Source organism: Cygnus olor, chromosome 3, assembly GCF_009769625.2.
Source record: "Cygnus olor isolate bCygOlo1 chromosome 3, bCygOlo1.pri.v2, whole genome shotgun sequence".
Classification (NCBI taxonomy): Eukaryota; Metazoa; Chordata; class Aves; order Anseriformes; family Anatidae; genus Cygnus; species Cygnus olor.
Genome location: NC_049171.1, coordinates 90,895,433 through 90,900,705, shown reverse-complemented (window position 1 = coordinate 90,900,705; position 5,273 = coordinate 90,895,433). Strand labels below are relative to the sequence as shown.

The 5,273-nt window shown below is 39.5% G+C and overlaps 1 long non-coding RNA gene across 3 annotated transcripts in view; it reads right to left on the bottom strand.

Annotated features, from left to right (window-relative positions):
• The window catches only part of LOC121067628, a 5,673-nt gene extending 673 nt beyond the window's left edge, over window positions 1-5,000 (bottom strand). The window contains exons 1-3 of one of the 3 annotated variants that reach the window (XR_005818359.1): window positions 4,935-5,000; window positions 3,359-3,511; window positions 1,429-1,490 (exon numbers count right to left, since the gene is read on the bottom strand). This is a non-coding gene — a long non-coding RNA (uncharacterized LOC121067628). Of the gene's footprint in view, window positions 1-1,428; window positions 1,491-3,358; window positions 3,512-4,134; window positions 4,159-4,480; window positions 4,683-4,934 lie in introns of those variants that run through there. The other 2 variants (XR_005818358.1, XR_005818357.1) reach the window with 2 other exon arrangements.
• Window positions 5,001-5,273: the final 273 nt, after the last annotated feature.

The following is a 5,273-nucleotide window of genomic DNA, read 5'->3' as shown; positions in this document are numbered from 1 at the left end:
ACAATAAAATTTATCCAACAAGGTCTCACAGGCCTGGCTGAAGTTACCAGTAAACAACTCACTGGAGTTTATTTACAGTGGAAAAAAAAAAAAAAAGCCCACACATTCAGGTCCTTCTAGCTAATAGACAGGAGGAAAATAAAGGAAAGATTGGTTGTCTCTTTTATTGAGCTCTGTTTGCAGCCAAGATTGAAAGTTTCCGTGGTCTGCTGCTAATTCTATTAACTGGCACTTCATAATGATATGCTCAGTCATCTGTTACTTAACACAGATGATTGTCCTCAACAGCTTTTAATAAAATAATACACTCTTTTCTGGAGGTCTTACTTAATTGCTAATCTCGTGATATCTGTAATCTTTTGATTCACCTCCTCCTGCTTGTTTCTCTGATCTGGCTGTTCCTGTGGATGCTGACTGGTATGTGGCAAAATGATGCCGTTGTCACTACCAATTACCCCTGGCAGGGAGTCCAGCCGAAGGCTGTCATGGACCTAATGAGGTGTACCCAATCAGGAGAAAAATGTGGCTCCATTTCCATCCCCTGGGTGGTAACTTACTTTGTAAGAGTGATCAATTCTTGGTTAGGTTAAGAAGTGGAAATAAACAAACCTGCATAATTACCCTGTGTGATCTCCTGCACAGACGGGGTGGGGAAGGAATTTGGCAGCCAAGAGAAGCACAGGGAGATCCATGGGCTGAAAGTCCTTTGACATGCTCTGCATTTGCCTTTCCTATTTAATACTCGCATTTGTACCAAATAACAAGGGGCATTAGGCTTGGTTCCGCGCTTATGAAAAGCAATGAAAAATTCCTACTGTCTTCAGGGAGAGCAGAAGTAAGTGCTTTGCCAGGACACAGTGCTGCTGCATGCTCTTTACATGAGACTAGAGCAGGGGCACTGTTTAGGAAAGATATAAAATAAAGAGGATCAGAGCACTTAGACTGGGATTCATCTAAAACATAAGTGCCTAATGTATATCAGTTTCTTAGGCTCCCTCTGCAGCCATTGCGCAGAGAGACAGATGCACTTCAGGAGGCTGATCAATCCTTTCCAATCTACCATCAACATATAGGAGTTTCTTGTTGAATTAAGATGATGCCATCTCCCATGAATAGGTCACATAAGCTTTCTGGATGTCCACGCACAACAAGAATGGCGAAATCCTTTCCAGAATGATCCAAAAACTGAGTCTTGTCAACAAACACTATTCTCTTCCCATCACCTTTAGCTGGTTATATATTAGTCCATATTAGCCAAGGAATATATTAACACTGTCAAAGGACCTGGGCTACTTTACATAAAAGAAGTTTAAACCTGAAGGTACTGTGGAAATGTATGGGGATAAGCAGGCAGTGATAGGTAGAGGGTAAGAAACAGCTTGCTTTTTTGGCTCTCCATGTCAGCTTTGATCTTTCCTGGCAAACTACCTGGCACTTGATGCTGTGACTGTGCACGTTTGCTCATTCCTCCTCTCAAGCTGAAAATCATTCTGTGTAGGGAGAAAACAACAAGAATGCATGACACAATCCACGTAAAAACACAGTTAAATTCTTGGCTTCCTATTATATCCTGCAGGAAGAAAAGTCAGGAAGAGTTTGACAGAGATGTGTTTGTCTTACTCAGAGTAAGAGTGCCTTGCAACAAATCACATTTACTGACAGCCTGTACTGAATAGTACAGTTACTCACAAAAGAGTTTCATGAAGGATATTACAACAGGATTAACGTATAAAGCTTTATTAGTGGGGCCAGAAGGTGAGGCATGCATCAACTTCAAAGTTACCAAAGGTATTAAAAATAAGAGGAAATGGGAGAAAGAGAGAAAAGGCAGAGCAAGGCAGGGCGAGGCTCACCCTGAGGCCAAATGAGAGTCATCACCAGGCAAGCATCCCCCTCTATGGTCTCTCCAGTGTAGCAGATTGTGATAGTGATAGTGACAAGCCATCACCATTCCTGTTCACCAGCACTTCAGGACCTGTTCCAGATTCTGTGAGCTGTTTTGCTTCATGATGCATTCTGTGCTGACTGTGCTGACTTAGCTGGGCACAGACATGACACATGAACTCATGCTAAGATTTTTTTGCATGTATTTCATTAGGTAATCCTGAACAGGTATCTAGATGATTTCTGTCTACTTTATTGTGCTCTAAATTTTCTGTTTCCCTAATAAAAACTAAAAGACATAAGGAGAGGTGTAGGAAAGGGGCAAGAAGGGTTGATTCCTAATGTCAATGGCAATTGCATCCCATGAGAGCCACCCATACAAGTGGTATCTGGGCTTGCAGTTGCAAGGCCACAAGGAAAACCATGAGAGAACAACAGCATGAAACAACAGAAGAAAAATATTGCCCTGGCCACTCCAGAAAGCACTGCCACAAGAGCCCAGGTGAACAGCTGCAGTGAGCTGTGAGCAAAGGCAGGTTGCAAAGCAGCACATGGAAAGTGCTCAGCTTCATGGTGATTACAGCAACTGAGGCACAGTGCAAGAATAGAATGTGTTTTGGCTAGAGATATCTATATTCCAGAATATAGAAAAAAAAAAAAAAAAAAAAACTACCAAATACACCATGTTTGCAATTCTGAAAAATGCTGCAATCTGGCTTCCAAATTTTCCAAACAACCAATGTTTATATTTTCAATTAAATTAAATTGACAAAAGTGTCATATTTTCTTTCCTTCAAAATTAAATGTTAAGTTTATTTTATGACTCTTTCTATTTGTTTAAAAGAAAATGAAAACTGGAAAAAAATATTTGTCATTTTCATTTCCACACTTAAAAATCGAGTCATTGAGCTGAAATCAGCTTTAATGGAAAATTTTCTTAACAGAAAGTTGTTATAATGTGAAAATATTGAAACATTTCTTTGAAGTTTATGCTGCATAAAAATTTTTCTTTCCCATTTACATGTTTTTCTCTTCATAATTCACCTTAACCATCTGCAACGGACCTTCAAATATGAATTCATGTCTTCACGTATACATATCCTGCTTTTTTGCTGTTATTCCTTTTCTTCCAGTAATGTTCTCTCCTCTTCCTTCTTGTCAAATTCTCTTCACTTTCTTTGAAGCTCTCTTACTCTTATCTCTTTTGCAACATGTCCAAGGCAAAACACTTGGAACATATAATACAAAAAATCAAACCTACATGTGCCACTGAGACAGAGACCTCTCAGGAGTCATGCCCTATCCATGAGTGTTCAAGGCCAGGCTGGATGGGTCTTTGGGCAGCCTGGTCTAGTGCAAGGTGTCCCTGCCCATGGCAGGGGGGTTGGAACTGGATGATCCTAAGGTCCCTTCCAACCCAAATCATTCTATGACTCTAATTCCCATGGGAAATCTGAGCAGATTGCATTCTCACCTTGAGAAATATTCTGAATGATGTAGTCCTTTTCCTCACAGGAAAAGTTTCTTCCTTCATAAGGTCACCAGACCTATTGTCTTCCTTCATAAACTAAGTCACAAAGGTGTGTAATTCTTCTCCCAAACAATTCAGATTTTCTTCTTAGAATGCCTATAGAGAGTGAGAGAGAGGTGGCCATCGGTTAGTAAGTCAGAAAATCACAACTGAAAGAAATTATTTTGACCTCAATGAATAACTAAGTTTTTGGACACTTTGCAGAACATAAAATTCCACTTTCTCCAGAGGGGGTGCACAAATTCAGTGGCAGAGCCAAGTGTCTGAGTAGATTGCATGTTGTAGTCTGCCAGTTAAACCCTATTCACAGAGAGCTGCAAACAAACCCATGACTGAGACTCAAGATCACATATTTCCAGAACATCTCTTCCATGTTACAGCATGTGAACAGGGTGTGAACAACTGTTCACAACCATTCTGGCTCTTCAAACATTCTTTCCCAAATTCTTTTGCTGGGCTCGGAGTGTAAGGAGAAGACCTTAATGGTGTTTCTACTCCTATAAAAAATGTTAAGCTATCATCAGTCATGACAGCTTAACAGCAATAATCCACCGTGAAAGTACAATGCAATTAAAACCTTAAAAGGGGACGGGGGAGAGAGAGAGAGGGAGATGGAGACTTCCCATTAACAGATGCTACATCCCTCTGTACTCAATGTTTTAAATATGTTTGTTGGAATTATAAACTATGTACACGGTAATAGCATTGTTGATGCGGACCTTGCGAAGTACAGCTCTGTGCTTGGAGCAAGAAGGAAAATAAACTTGCAGAGAAAAATTTGAGAGAGAAGGTGAATGAGAAGTATTTGTCATATATGAGGACAATGGTTCTGAATTAAGCAGAATTTGTTGGTTTACTCCTATAAGGCAAGGCCATGAAGATCAGCAAAACCCAGACATAAAAATAGTCACTTTGACTGGAAGAGGTTAGGAATTAGCACCTAATAACACATCAGATGGCCTCAAGAATTGAAGTGAAGATGAAAACTTTGTAATGGCGAAAAGGACCTCTCCAGCTGACTTGGTCCAGCAAAAAGAGATTGTGTGATCTTGCCCTCAATTTTACCTCCGAGCAGCAGGAGCCCCTTGCTCAGCCACCGTCACAGTGCTATGGATGCATGTAACCATTTTGCTGGAGTTGCCTACTTTATCATTTCAAATGGCTAGTGCAGGAAACGCTTCTGTATTTTTATGTTTGCACATTTTCTATTGGGTGTTCAGACAGGCTCACAAGAACGGCCTTAAATGAATGAGTAGGCAAATTGCTATGCATACTGGAAGATCAGAAAGAAAATGTAAAAGAGAAAAATATACATCAATGATGTCTGCCATAAACAAAGAACTGCCTTTTTCTTTTCGTATCTTCAATTACTCTTATGTGGTAAGGTAAAAAGAAGAAAAAAAAAAAAAAAAAAAGGCAAAAAATTCTTATGAAAATGTACAGCACATACATTTCCTCTGTAACATATTGTATCTAAAATGAGCATATTATATCTAAAATGAGCATAAAATGTCATTACTCTAATAGACAGCAAGGCCCTAGAAATGTGAAGATGCAAATCATAGGAAAGTGTTAGCAGCTGCATGGTCACATGTATGACATCACAACACCTGGGATTCCTTTACATCATAACTGTTGTGGAACTATGAACACTAACAAAAGTCACCTGCCCCTCTGTGTTTAGGAGGTTTAGAGGCACCCAAAACCAGAAGAGATATGCAGGAACAGTTTGTTTAAAATTGAAGAATACCTTCCCCCTAAATAATGATTATAATAACACAAAGCTTTGAAGTGTTTTAATTGAGAAATTTCAGAAAGGTTTTGAAAGATGTATGTGCTTAATTTTCCCAATATTTTT